Genomic DNA, 15,985 nt, shown 5'->3' on the forward strand with positions numbered 1-15,985 from the left:
ATGAGCATGGAGCTGCGGCACGCACCGTGTGATGGTCACCTCTGTCTGCCACCATACATTCAAACCCTGGACAGATCTCTGCTTTCTGCGGACAGGAGTCCCCTTGCAGCAGGTGTCCTGATGCGTCCTGGTCACGACCGACGCCTCCAGATTGGGTTGGGGCGCCGTGTTCAACGGGCACGCAGCTGCGGGATCAACATCAACTGCCTGGAGTTGCTGACAGTTTTCTTTGGCCTGTGGAAGTTTCTCCTGCTACTTCAGGGCAAACACGTCTTGATTAAATCAGACAGCACCACTGTGGTGGCATACATAAATCACCAAGGTGGCGTACGCTCCCGCCACATTAGACAACTCGCCCGTTGTCTCCTCCTTTGGAGCCAGCAAGCCATGCGTGCCACTCACATCCCCGGCAACCTCAATGTGGTAGCGGATGCACTATCACAACAACGCTTGCCCAGTGGAGAGTGGAGGCTTCACCCCCAGTCGGTCCAGCTGATTTGGGAAATGTTCGGCAAGGCTCAGGTAGACCTGTTCGCCTCCCGAGAGACCTCCCACTGCCTGCTCTGGTATGCCCGAACAGAGGCTCCCCTCGGGGCAGATGCACTGGCACACAGCTGGACCACGGGGCTGCGCAAGTACGCATTTCCCCCCAGTGAGCCTTCTTGCACAGGTGCTATGCAAGGTCAGGGGGGACTCATACTCGTCGCGACAGCCCCAACCTGGCAAATTCCCCTGAGGAAAGACCTTCTTTCACAGGGACAGGGCATGCTCTGGCATTCACACCCAGACCTCTGGAACTTCCACGTCTGGCCCCTGGACGGGACGTGAAAGATCTAGCTGATCTACCACTTGCTGTCATAGACACGATCAACCAATCCAGAGCCCCTTCTACCAAGCAACTTTAGGCCCTAAAGTGGCACTTGTTTGCAAATTTGTGTTCTTCTCAGGGCGAAGACCCACAAAGGTGTGCAGTCAGGTCAGTGCACTCATTTCTGCAGGAGAGGTTGGAGGGGAGGCTGTCCCCATCCACCTTGAAGGTGTATGTAGCTGCTATCGCAGCCCACCACAACGCAGTAGATGGCGTCTTTGGGTAAGCTGGCCAGGTTCCTAAGAGGCACCCAGAGGTTAAATCCCTCCCGGCCAAGCCTGTTCCCCTCCTGGGATCTCTCAGTGGTCCTCTTGGGCCTTCAGAGACCCCCCCTTCGAGCCGCTAGAATCAGTTGAAAACGGCCTTGAAAACGGCCCTGCTGATTGTGCTCGCCTCCATCAAGAGGGTCGGGGACCTACAAGTGTTCTCTGTCAGCGACACTTGCCTGGAGTTCGGTCCGGCAGACACACATGTGATCCTAAGACTGCAGCCGGGCTACATGCCCAAGGTTCCTACCACGCCCTTCAGAGACCAGGTAGTGAACCTGCAAGCGCTGTCCCAGGAGGAGGCAGACCCAGCCCCTTCGTTGCTGTGTCCGGTATGTGCTTTGCGTACCTACTTGGATGGCACGCAGAGCTTTAGATGCTCGGAGCAGCTCTTTGTCTGCTTCGGTGGACAGCGGAAAGGGAGCGCTGTCTCCAAACAGAGGCTCTCCCATTTCATTGGCCTATCGCACCCAGGCCATGACCCCCCTTGCGGGTCAAAGCAAACTCAACAAGGAGTGTTGCATCCTCATGGGCACTGGCCAGCAGCGGGTTGGGAAACACCTTGTTCCTTTGCGAGATTCTACAATCTCAGGGTAGAGTCAGTCTCGTCCCTTTTTTTCTCAGGTCCGAGCCGATAGAACTCTGTAACACGCTGATGGATTGACCGGGTGAATCGCTTGCACCTAGCGCCTTTTCCCTTGGCTGAGGTAAAACCGTGTGCTTTTTCTCCCAGGAGAGCCCACTCACTCGGCTCCCTGGATAACTCCTCCCTAGCCCTGTGGGTCCACAATTCGGAGGAGGAATTCGCTGACCCATTCCAATCTGGGTACTCAAATCTACCCTGTCCTGGAATAGGTGCTCCACAGGTTAGGGCTCCTATGTGGACGTTCCACCAGTGTGTATTTTCCATGGTACGGTCTCTCTTGGGCAGTTCCCGCTTCCCCCCGGTCGCTGTGTCTGTAGCAACTCCTCCCTCCGAAGAGGCGGGATCTACCACCGCGCCACTTCCCACATGTGACCTAAAAGCTCATGTGGTGTATTTCGGCACTTTTACCTCCCCCTCTCTGGACAGGTGTGGTCTCTGCAGGGTCTTTTGGTGGTGGTGTAGTGGTCTAAAGCACATAACTGGTAATCTGGTAATCAGAAGGATGCTGGTTCGATCCCCACAGCCACCACCATTGTGTCCTTGAGCAAGGCACTTAACTCCAAGTTGCTCCACGGAGATTGTCCCTGTAATAAGTGCACTGTAAGTCGCTTTGGATAAAAGCGTCTGCCAAATGCATAAATGTATAAATGTAAATAAATGTCTTTTCCCCCTGAAAGAATAGGAAACAGGGTTAGACCCCCTTCCCACGATGCATGTAAGGTCCCCAGCTGTTTTGCTCTATGCGAGAAACATAGAGAGAAAAGAGGCCCCAGTTCCCAGGTTGGCAAGCGTCTCCTTGTTCCCCTGTCTAGGGTAACTATAAGGGTTCTGATGACTTTATGGGGCATTGGGGAAGGGTACGTGCAGTCTGATACATCTGGTCATTTTGGCACGTCAAGTACCTGCCCGCTCCTGTGTCAGCATTACACGTACACGGCTCAGCGCATGGCATGATTTAAATTGGACCCCTAGTGTCGCTTCTTCGACACAACGTCGAAGTGAGCGACAGACGGGGAACATCTAGGTTACGGATGTAACCTCCGTTCCCTGATGGAGGGAATGAGACGTTGTGTCCTCCCGTTCACGTCGCTGAGCCGAGCCACTAATGTGGTCGGACCATTTCTGGCACCTAAAGCACCCAATACTGCACATACAAATGTGGATGTTCTTCATGTCTAAAGCATATTAAGTGATTTAACTAGTCTTTATCAACTCGCCCTTTTTTTCCATAAACCATGATCCAGCTCATAACAACTTAAAAAATAATCTGTATGCGCAATACTCGGTAATAAAATGTATTTACTACTCTTGATTGAAACGTTTCGTCCTCTCATTCTAGTCCTTGCTTCACGCATACTCATCAGCATCTCACTGATCAGCAGTTCTCAGTATTATGTCCGAAAGAGGCAATTCTCAGCTTTGTGTACTGGTGACTCAAGAACTGCTGAGAGAGACTCAATGTACTGTTGACCCAAGAGTTTCTGTCCTCGGATCAGTGTAATGTTGAATCAAAAATTGCTGCGAACAACTCAATGAACTGTTGACTTGAGAACTGTTGCGAGCAACTCAATGTAATGTTGACTCGAGAACTGTAGACTGGATCATCTTCATACATTGATAAAACTGTAATACAATCAAGTCATAAACATATTTCCAGTATGTTTTATTTATTATAGTTTCTGCTTTTAGCACAATACACTAGAATCATATATTTTGCCCCTTAATCACACGCATGCTCAATGTCAGCAGCTCATCAGTTCTCAGAATGCCAGACATCTCCGAAAGAGGCGATTCTCAATTTACTTGAGAACTGTTACTGTTGACTCGAAAACTTGGAGCGTTGAGTCTGATTTGTGAACAAGTTGAAGAGTTTCATTGCAAAGAAGAGTTAGGAAAAGCAGATATCACCAGTTCTAGGATCATATTACTCCTGGTTATCAGGCACATACGAGAGACTGGTTAACATAGAGTAACTGCCGGAAACTGTTTCAAACGATTCAGTCCGATTTGGTGAACTGGTTCAACTCGTTCACTAAAAAGAACTGGTTCAAAAGAACGATTAGTTAATGAACTGGACATCACTAGTGCTTGCTAGCTAGTTACAGTAGGCTTCCTCTATTTTAATGATTTAAATTGAGATTACATGGTTATTTTATGTTCAGCTGAAAATGTTGTTAAATGTCATCAAAGTGTATGAGTTAGCTTATTTAATATTTCAACTCAAGAGCAATTAGCATGTATGTGTAGAATAAAATTTAAATATAAAGTTTCTATTAACTTAAACTTGGGAATTTATGAACTTAAAATATTGATGTATCTGACTGGATAATATATATATTTTTTTAGTTCTGCTAACATATTAGGGTTTACAGTGTATCCAATCTTTAGAATTAAAGGCTGATTTTCCCAAAAAGGGGAGAACACTGTGCTTCTTCTGCAGTTTTAGCCTAAAACATTATTAGGTTTGTCAAGCATACCGACTGGCCCAACATACTGACCCGTGTTATTTTTTACATTTTTTTATCTTGGTCCTAATTTTTGTCTTGACTTGAAATTTAAATGTCTTTTAAATTTAGTCAATATTTCAGCATGCTATATACAATTAGTACATTTTCCTAAAACATTTAAGTAAAAATAGTCTGAATAAAACTATAAATTAAATATACTGAAGTATTAGCTACTTTTTAGAAGTTACTCTTCTAAGATTTTTTTGTGAGTTCCTTACATTTCAACAGTTTAAGATATTGTGTCAGTGTCATTACATTTATTTTTGTCAATGGTATGTTTTAATTAAAACCATTTTATTATTGTCATGATTCTGTCTTTTTCATCTTGTCTTCATTAGTGTTGTTGACAATTAATAATACAAAATAAAAAATATTTTTGGTTGATATGATTAGCACTGTGGATGGCAACCTGTTCAAAAACAGACATTATTTTTGCAGTTCCATTTGGTGCCACAAGTGGTGAAAGAAAAGGCTTCACTTATGATGTCTCCTTGAATAATTTTTACAAAAACTAAACTGCAACACATCAGAATTGTATAATTCCTTTAAAATTGTGTGATGTTCATTTGGAAAAGAGGATTAATTTACTATGAACATTTTGACAGAAATTACGCTTGGGTTCTTAATGAGACACGCATTTTTGAAGCTTCTTTATGGGTTAATTGGCACAATTATTTAAAGTCAACAGACAAATGCAAATGGCTACACGATTCATGAATGCATTCAAGGATCTGTTTGGGCTTGTAAGCAATTATTTACTTCAATACAGCCTGTAATAAATACACACACACATATATATATATATATATATATATATATATATATATATATATATATATATATATATATATATATATATTTTTTTTTTTTTTTTTCATATTTTGACATAACTATATGATCTTATTTACTTCAAATAACAAATTTTATCCAAAGTACAGTACCAAAATTATTTATTAAACAAAAGTAAACTATCAAAAATCAAACATGAAAGTGATTAATATGGGCTGAATGGGAAATACATTTTTCTATTTTGACCACCTTTGCCTGGGTCTGAACTGACATTGATTGCTTCCAGAGCACTACCTCATTTTACAGTCATTCTTTTAATTTATCACATTCAATTCTCTACTCGAATGTTGCATGCATCTCCATGGCTCTTGACTGTCCAACCTCTGAAACCCATCAGAACATTTTCCAGATCATTTCAGCAGGGTGCCATGGGGAGTCAAGCAACACCCTGGAGCCCATGCACTTGTGTTTTTGAATAGCTTTTGGTCTGCGAAAGTATTCTGTTTGAGAACATGGAATATTGGTTAAGTAAAATTAGATCCACCTCATTTTGCCCCATTATATTGTTTGACCAGATGGTCAGTGTTGTCTCAAACCTTTCAGGGGATATAGTAGTTTTATTTACAGCCATTTAAATGTACTAAAAAGCTATAGGCTTGAGTCGTCGGTCTGGGTGACTTAAATACCCATGGGAGTTGCTGGCAGTGGCCCACCTGCCTCATTTGAAGCCCTCATTACCACAGCTGTACGCTACACTACATGAGCACAGATCTACAGAGAGGAACCTTTAATTCAGGCTCAATGGGTAACCTGACCATGCTCATGAATAATAATAACGACATCATTGTATGGAAGGAAAATAGCACTGTCCATCTGTCTCAGGACAAGAGCATCTGGGAATTTAAAAGGTTTCACTCACTCAGTGTCAAGTAAAGTTGTGTTTCTATCCAAACCGAGGACTTCAAGGGGGCCCTTAACCTGCGTTTGCACCAAGAAAACTTAGACCTTGTAAGCAGACCCTCACACACATATTAAAGATGCATTATGCAAGACATGTAATCACACCAATAATTTTAGATTTGTATCCATGTGCATGCTTCTAGAGGAGATTTATCCTATACAGATGTTGACAGAAAATTGTCTGGCCCATTGTGAATTCATAAAAAACAAACTATGCTTTTCTTTCACATCACTCAGCCAAATATTCATACATTTTGAACTTTTCCTCTCCCGGGGGAGCACATTGGTGTTGATTTCTCCCTGCTGTTTGCACATTTTGGCTTAAACTGTGCTCCTGAAGCCAGCTGACTTGCTAACCCTCGTTCCTGCCCAGATGAAAATAATAAAATCTGTAATATGTTCCATGTCTCGAAGAGGAATCAGGCAAAGATTGCGAGACCCTTTGGTTGTGTAACATGATTTGCTTGATGGATAGATGGAGAGAAATTGAGAAATGGGGAAAGCCAAGTCATGAGAAAGAGAGAAGAAAGAGTTTGACGTTTTAGGGAGCTCTATATTGGGAATTGTAGGGGAAGAATATTTCTCATAAGTCTGAAGATCCCCATCTCCTAGCAGACCTTCATCTCTTCTGTGCTCTCACTACATTTCATCTCACACCACAACAACAAACACTCTTTGTTGAGCTCTCATGATACTACTTGTTATTCTTGTCCAAATCTCAGAATTTGCTTTGCAATTCGTAGACGTAAAGAGACAACTTAGATTTTTCTTTTCTTGTCTCTTTTTAAAAGATTTTTGGCTTTTTCAAACACCATTTTTCCAAATTTCCCTGAACTTTTTGAAGTTGATTAAATGAGCCCTACTTTTGTTTGTCGATCTCCCCTATAGATAGCATCTAGTATATCAGTATATATTTTTTTATTTTCAATGCATGTATTGCTCTTCTTGTCAACACCACCTTGAGTCTTCCTTTCATTGGATATGGGCTCATTTCATATCAAATCTTCTCTTTTGTTTGTTGACAGGTTGCATGACTATTCAAGAGCATTCCACCAAATTTATAATTCCAAACTTCTGCACCCTTTGCTGCTTACCTCAGAACTGTTCTCCTCACAAGTCTGTGAATTGTCTGTGATATATAAATATATGTGTATTCCAGGTCTCACACTCCAAAGGTTTATCCCAAAAGCCCAGTCCTGTTCAGTGTTCCAAAATGTGAGTATCCAGGTCCTATGCCATCCACCACAGCTCTGCTTCCACTCTCTCTTAAGGTAAATTTGATTGTTCTGAAAGTTGGAGTCCCACAGCTACTCCCCTGACCTCCACTGCAGGAGCCAACAGGTCCTAGTGCCTTCCCTTTCCCTCCCTTCCTGCCCCTCCTTTCCCTCCTTGCGTCTAGGCTGCAGAATCCATTGTGCGGCACTGAGAGCAACAGTGGAAAGTGGATCTTTGTTTTGGCCCTGCTGAGGGGATGATTCACACTCATGATTTACTTGGTCCCAATGGCCAATATCACCCATTCAGATCTTGATATTTCACTATTTCAGTTAGTCGTCAGAATTACTTACCTCAGTTGTTGTTTCAAACTCCTTTCTTGATTCCTTTACAATCCAATTTACTCTAGAAATGCAAAGTGCCTCTGGTATTTGCATTAGAAAATATGTTGTATTGTAGAAATTGAAAATGAGAAGCAGAATAAATAAGTGAGAGAAATGAGATGATGATGTTTCTTCTTTTTTTCTTTTAGTTCAGCTCCCACTAACAAAACCAAAAAAAAAATAAAAAAGCGACAAAAGAAAATCAAATACACCAGATAACAATGCCTTGATAGGGGCTCCATCCCTATAGTCCAGAGGCCCCTAGATACATTGAATTAAAAAAAAAAATTGTGCTCACAAGATATGCAGTTGACCGATTTAACTAAATGAGTATGAACTGAAGTGCTTTCTCAGAGTGAATGAAAACCTGGATTTAATAACTTAGGAAGTTCCCACACGAATATACATTTATTAAAATTTAAGTTCTTCTGGTGTTTACATTGTTTTATTCACATTCCTGTTGGGTGTTGAACTTAAAAGCATATAAGATGCAATTTAATACCCAGTACACACCCAGCTATGAACTGGGCCAGTCCGCTCATATATCATAACAGAGAGGATCTCATTTAGCAAGAGTCTTAAAATGTTGAACTTAACAGGCGAAATATCACATTTAATCTTGTAGTTTTTTAAACGATATGGATACAGTTTAATGCAGCTCAAATGTAAATTTGAATCAATGGAATATTCCAGGTTCAGTACAAGTTAAGCTCACTCAACAGCATTTGTGGCATTATGTTGATTACCACAAACATTTTTTTTACATGTACCTCATTTATTAAGAAAATAAAAATTGCAGTTTCAGAAAGGCACTCACAATGAAAGTGAATGGGGCCTGTCCATAAATGTTAAAATACACACAGTTTCAAAGGTATAGCCACAAGATGTAACATTATACCCGGGCCATTAATATAATTTTAGTGGGATAAAATAGCTTATCGGAATTACAGGGTTTACAGCATTACATCTTCATGACAATGCAGTTGTAATATTGGATATACTGTACAGTACATTTACATAGATAAAGTAAGCAATTTTGTCACATTAAAATCAAACAAACACATATAAAATTTATGTTTTGCACTTCTGAAACAATTTTAATTTTAACAATAAGGACTGGCCCCGTTCAATTGTATATTAATACATACACATACATAGTGCAATTCTAATGCAAATCTGTTATCTGTTATGTACAGTGCAAATTTGATCTATTTATTTATTTATTTTTCCCAGAAGAATGAAATGGCAGAAGAGGTTGGATGTGTTGGATAAATATAAAAAAGACTAAACTGTGTATTGCACATAATTATTCTCAATGGGGCAATTTGAACTGTTCATGAGATGGATAGCCTGAGGGAAAAAACTGTTCCTGTGCCTGACGGTTCTGGTGCTCAGAGCTCTAAAGAGTCAGCCAGAAGGCAATCGATCAAAAAGTTAATGGGCAGGGTGAGTTGGGTCCAGAGTGATTTATCCAGCCTTTTTCCTCACTCTGGATGTGTATAGTTCTTGAAGGGGGGCAGGGGGCAACCAATAATCCTCTCAGCAGACCGAACTGTCCTTTGTAGTCTTTTGATGTCTGATTTCGTAGCTGAACCAAAACAGACAGTTATAGAATAGGACAGACTCAATGACTGCTGAGTGGAACTGTATCAGCAGCACCTGTGGTAGGTTGAACTTCCTCAGCTGGCGAAGGAAGTACAACCTCTGCAGGGCCTTTTTTACAATGGGGTCAATGTGTGTCTCCCTGTGGCAAGGCACACATGATTCCGCACTCCCGGCCCCTAATTGAGCTGAGAGGGATAAAGGCCAACTGGAGACGGCATTGCAAGAGAGAAAGATTTATGTGCAGCTGCCTGACACCTTTGTGTGTTTGTTACTTTTTGGTTACATTTTATACTAAACTATTATTTATGTTGTCAAGCCGGTTCCCGCCTACTCCTTTCCATTTATCCCTTTACACTCCCACTTTAGGTTCTGTGAAATGGTAGTGCCCAGGAACCTGAATGACTCCACTGCTGCCACAGTACTGTTTAGAATGGTGAGGGGGGTCAGTGTTGGGGTGTTCCTCCTAAAGTCCACAATCATCTCCACCATTTTGAGTATGTTCAACTCAAAGTTATTATGACTGCACCAGACAGCAATCCATTCACCCTCCCTTCTGTATGCAGACACATCATCATCTCGGATGAGGCTGATGACAGTGGTGTCGTCTGCAAACTTCAGGAGCTTGACAGAGGGGTCCTTGGTGATGCAGCCATTGGTATAGAGGGAGAAGAATAGTGGGGACAGCACACATCCCTGGGGGGCAACAGTGCTGATTGAACAGCTGTTGGAAGTGAATTTCCCCTGTCTCACAAGCTTCTGCCTGTCTGTCAGAAAGCTGTTGATCCACTGACTGATAGACATGGGAACAGGGAGTTGGTTTAATTTATCCTGGAGTACAGCTGGGATGATGTTGTTGAAAGCTGAACTGAAGTCCACAAAAAGGATCCTTGTATATGTCCCTGGTCTGTCCAGATGTTGCAGGATATGATGCAATCCCATGTTGACTGCATCATCTACAGACCTGTTTGCTCGATAAGCAAATTGAATGGGATCTGGAAAGGGTACAGTGATGTTCTTCAGGTGGGCCAACACCAGTCTCTCAAATGACTTCATGACCACAGACGTCAGGGTGACAGGTACGTAGTCATTAAGTCCTGTGATTTTTGGTTTCTTTGGAACAGGGATAATGATTGAGCTTTTGAAACAGCATGGGTCTTCACACTGCTCCAGTGATCTATTGAAGATCTGTGTGAAGATGGGGGCCAGTTGGTTAGCACAGGATTGAAGACATGCTGGTGAGACACCATCTGGGCCTGAAGCCTTCCTCATCTTTTGTTCCCGAAAAACTGGCACACATCATCTTCACAGATGTTAAGTGCAGGTTGAGTAGCAGGAGAGGGGAGGAGGGGGGTTGCAGGAGTTGGTGTTTGTGTGAATTGAATAATAATAAATGAGGGAAGCGTTATTTTGTGTTCATCAACATTATTATCGATTGAGCTTAATTTGTATTGATCCCGAGGCATTTCTATAAGCTAGCTAGCTAACAGGTAAAGCATTAAATAATTGTGTGGTGTGACAGTAAACCTAATATTGCATAATCGACTATTTACTAAAGGCTTAAAATCTGATAAAGTTTGCTGCTTATTCTGGCTAAGAACTACATGAAAAGTGGCCATTCAAAGTTATTTTTGTTTTTACATGCAGTTTCATCTGGGATATTTTAAATACAATAATAGAGTGGCATAGAAAAATAGGTAACAATTACAGAACATTGTGTCCGGCTAAACAGAAAATATTAAATAAAAGAGTGGAAATGAGTATAGACTTTGACTTTGAGTTTAGAATGGAATTTATTTGTATGGACAAAATTTATTAATACTAATTTTTTCAGAGACACAACTTAGAAAACAAAGCTGAATATGCAGTTCTGCTTGTACACATAAAGATTTGATGCCACTCACTTTGGCAAATCCAGTGATTTTGCTTCCAAGTGGACTGGTGCTACCCAACTCCAGGATGTTGCGTAGTGCCATCCAATCAGAATGGAACCATGATTTCAGCCATCTCTTGCCATTTGTGTGTGCAAAATGCATCAGACTATAAGTGAATGGCCTATGGGTGGTCCATGTTTCTGCTGCCTGATGCTAAGACTTCTGTTAATAAACTACAATACTATCAATGCCACACTCCAAAAATCTACAAGAGCAGGCACTTTTGAAACAAGTACACTACTGGTAAAATAATTTAAACTTGATAATTATTGTAGTGCAGCTGCATAGTCACATGTTTTATGCACCATTTGACATTCATTGCTCTCAGTGTTGTCCATGACAATGTAGGAGAATTGTAATGGACCAAAGCATTCAAAGGATGTGTCCTTACAAGACCAGTGTTTTAGTGTTGTTGAGTTGCAAACCCCTTGACCTTTTCAACATGTATATGCTTGGGGTGGCAATGTAGTGGATGGGAGAGTCACCATAGGTCAAATGTCCCTGTATATCAGTTTTGGTGAAGCCACAGCTGTGTGCATTGTGCCAGCTGGTGTGGAAGACTTCTTGCCTTTTTGAAATGGGAGTATGTTTTCACATTATTTGCAATGATATATATAGTACTGAACCTTGATAACCAAAATTGTTGGGTCTCAAAGATGGACTCAAGATGGCACCGAGTATGGCTGCTGCGTTGCAAGCTCCGACACAACACTGCAGTTTTTGTTTGTTTTGTTTACAGTTTTTAGTTTTTTTTGTCTTGGATGTGTCTGCCTTATTGTATATGACAGACAAACACTTTTGGACATTGGTTCTGCAATTACACATCGAAAACCGGACTTCAAATTCCTCTGTTTAAAAACACACCAGCGGAGCACTTTGTCTGGGCAGTCCGGCCACGGAAACGCTGAAGGAAAAGGGGAAAAAGACCCAGCGTTCTCATCAGAGTAAGACGTTGCACAAATCGACCCCCGCTATCCAGTATTCTACTGGCAAACGTTCAATCTCTGGACAACAAGCTCTGCGAGTTGAGAGCGCGGATCTCTTTCCAACGAGAGATGAGGGACTGCTGCACTATCTGCCAGACATAAACTTGGATGTCTGCGGAGATTCCAGACTCGAGCCATCGAACCCGCGGTGTTTTCCGTGCACCGAGCAGAAAAAGCAGAGGTGGTGGTGTATTTATACATTGTATAATATTATTGTGTTGTGTAAATATGTGTACATTTGATATGTAAATTGTGTTGTGTAAATATGTTGTTTATTGTAAATTGGTATATGTCTCGTCTTTGTCATGACTGCTATGTTGCTTGGAACTGCACACAAGACTTTCACCCACTGTTGCACTTGTGTATATGGTCGTGTGACAATAAAGTGATTTGATTTGATTTTGATTTGAAAATGATTTAGCCCTGCCAGCATTATCCAAGGTCAATCCATGGTAATGCTCCTGAGATTATAAAACACCCATACAACATTTATCTTAACAATCTTTAATCTGCTATACCACAATGAGTATATCCTATACTCACTGTGATTAGAGTTGTGGTTTTTGAAAGTGGTTGGACATGTTGCCCCAAATAATGTGGGCGCTGAACATTAAAGACTTTGGGGTATGTAGACCTGAATTCACCCTTTTCTTACGATGTAGTTAAGCATACCAATTTGACAGCCTGACGATCATCTCTACTCTCAACCCTGGGGCTCTTTCTGGGGGTTTACCCTCTAAGTCATCGATTGTTGTCGAATACAGTATCTCCACATAATTATGCATCCATAAGGTGGAGTAACTGGCTGAGATTTGAACAGTTTGAAATGTCAATGGGGCGTGGAGGCACAAGGAGCAGTGCAGTGGGAAAGGCCCTAGGTGTTTTCATGTTTATAGCTTCCATGCACTGGCTTCATGCCCAGAGAGCTGGAGGCGACATAGGGAAGATTCTGAGAAAATAAAATTTGGTGATGAAGATCTTTCACACTCAATCAGATCTCCAAAAGATGTTTTCTGGCTCTAATGTCAACTCTGGAACCTTCATTGGGTGTGAAAGAAACTTCTCTATGGATAAATTAACTACAATGGAAAGATGTCATCCTACAGCAAGTTTTTAACTGTGTCCCCAAACACTATACACTGCACACTTACAATATACACTGTGCACGCAGCCATGTAGTGTTTGAATTTTCAATGTCATCCCCAATTGGACACTTAACGTTTTTAGTTTTTTTCCAGACGGAAGCATTCGCCATTTAGAAGTTTACAAGTTCACAGCATTGTGTTAATGCTAGCTTTAACATGCTACCCAACCTCAGTTCAGTGCTTGTCTCAAATGTACATATTCACTTAGCATGGGGTGATGGTGATGCTTCAACTTATATTTGTAAGATGCTGTTTTCATTGAAGTTTTGCTAGCTGCTACATTCTTCATTATTTACAACTGTTTGTCAGACCAGCAATGTAGCCAGGTAACTCTGCCCCTTCCGCTATGTGTGGCTAGCCGCTAGCACTGAGTGCATGAAGTGTTCATCATTCCACACTCTGTTTTGAAGGCTGAAGAAGTGCATCATCCAGGTACTCATAGTACAATTCTTTTAGTTGGATTTTCTGTGCATACATACTACTTACACTACAATATGACTTAGAATGGTGTAGAACTGTGCAATGTGGGAGGCATCTATAGTTTATCCTATATCACCTATAGTTCAGCAACCTTGTGATATTCATCTGGCTTTATAAGCACTAAATATTCTTCACATGTGGGACACCGATATCTGAAGCCTGAATTTGCAATCTGCACTATCCATGCGTGCAGAGCGGCTCAAATGAGCAATTAAATTGGTCTTCCCTTGATACTGTGGCACTTGTCACACATTTGAATTCAACATGAGCACTTTCTTTTTGGAAGTGCTATGGAGCCATTCAACAATGTCAAACGGCTACAGCTCCATCATTCTGAAAATCTAAAGTTTGAGAATCTTTGTAGTAAATTTGCTGAAAACTTGCCACTCATTAATTTCACATGCAGGTTAGCTAGTGAAAATAATGAATTGTGAATTTATTGCATGTTTGTGACAACTCTAGATTTTTTTGTAAGAGGAGGGAAAGAGAAACATTTGCCCTGCAACAGCATCAATTACAAAACTTTTCACATATACTCATCAATACCCTTACTTACATTTCTCACAGTTACTGTAACAGAATTTTCAATACAACTGTGGAAATAGCCAAGAAAAAACACAGAAAGCACATCAATAAAATATAAAAATTATATTTGTGTTGCATTTGTGGGATAATAAATGTAATTGATTGTGTAAAATAGGCACATAATATCATAATATCCATGTCAATCGGAAATTGCATGCCCATGTATCGAATAAAATCAAAATCGCATCGCGGCAGACTTTGAGGTATTGGCAAACATTGGACTGCTGGCTAAGAATATCCGAATATGAGATTGTATCGATTTACACCCCTAATAACCATACAGGAAACTGAATTCTTTTTTCAGTTCTTTGTCAATCTTTGTTTGTGCTTAATACGCTAAAACCCATTTAATTTATACCAAGTAACATTTACCAGGACATTTCTCCCATATTCCAGATCTGGGCAGTATAGTGTAATTGAACCAGGCCTCCTGCTCTCATGGCTGGGTCAAGAGATGACATATCACTGCCACCTCTTCATTCATTGACTCCTCATCTTCTTCATCCCACCACTCTACACTTTAGAGGCCTGCTATTGTCCTGCCAAGGCCAATTGTGAAGAACAAACATCCCCCTCCACACAACCCAACCCAGCTCTTTACTTTAGCCTGCTCTACAGATGCTCAGGATGAAGTAAAAAAAATAAAAAATAAAATAAAACACACAAATACAAAGAGACATCTGCTTAATTAAATGTGAACACATATATGCATATATTTTGTGCATGAGAAATTCATGAATTTGATTTGTGTGTTACTGCAATGTTTTGTCTTGGCTTTGCTACTCAATTTGCATTGCTATCCAGTGCACGGATTGAGACATGTTGGATTGAAATTAAACAAAATAATGTAAGAGAGTGCCACAGTAAGGTTCTAGAGGTGGAAATACTATTCATTTTCTCCATAGAGAAATTAATTTGTAATAATAATGTATAAATCTACCATAAAGACCTACCATGAGCTCCAAAGTTATTTGATGTTTCTGTAGAAGCCACACATTTGTATGATTTTAACTTTTTTTTAAAGACCATTTTGGGGCAGTGCTTTGAGCACAGATTAAGTTTAGACTGAATTGTATAAAGCAATGTGAGTGATGTGATTGAGTCATTTTCCCCTTTCAAACCTCTCATATATTTAGATACAAAATAATTTACAATGAACTTAAATATACTTAAAACTACAAGTCATTATTTTTTATACAAGCTTTTATATTATTTTATACAATACCATCTTGATACTCCTGAAATGATTATGTCACTCACAATGCATTATGGGATGAGTAGTTCATTCAAAGATGACCTATGCACACTTATATCTTGAAAAAAAAAAAATCTGATTTTATACATACAGTAACAAATATTTTATTTGTAATTAATCTCCTTCATGGTTTAGAACTTTTAATGATTTTTCTGAAAGACCCAATTACAAATCCTCATACTTCATAATTAAATGTTTCCCATAAGGTGTGAATCATAGTAGTTAAACCAGTTATTAAATGAAAAGCTCAACTGTATGTCACATACAAAATATTTTTTTCTGCATCCAGTATTTAACTGCATCAGAAAAGACAAGCCGAGTCAAGGTGACAAAAATTAAGCACATTCCTCAAATGCCTAGTCAA

The 15,985-nt window shown here is 40.6% G+C and overlaps 1 protein-coding gene across 1 annotated transcript in view; it reads right to left on the reverse strand.

Moving 5' to 3' along the window:
- Positions 1–7,307, reverse strand: part of ngfa (nerve growth factor a (beta polypeptide)) — a 62,246-nt gene extending 54,939 nt beyond the window's left edge. Inside the window, exon 1 of the mRNA XM_052105935.1 lies at positions 7,131–7,307. The gene's annotated coding sequence lies outside the window, so the exon portion shown is untranslated. The remainder of the gene's footprint in view (positions 1–7,130) is intronic.
- Positions 7,308–15,985: the final 8,678 nt, after the last annotated feature.

This window comes from Xyrauchen texanus, chromosome 35, assembly GCF_025860055.1.
Source record: "Xyrauchen texanus isolate HMW12.3.18 chromosome 35, RBS_HiC_50CHRs, whole genome shotgun sequence".
NCBI classification, from domain to species: Eukaryota; Metazoa; Chordata; class Actinopteri; order Cypriniformes; family Catostomidae; genus Xyrauchen; species Xyrauchen texanus.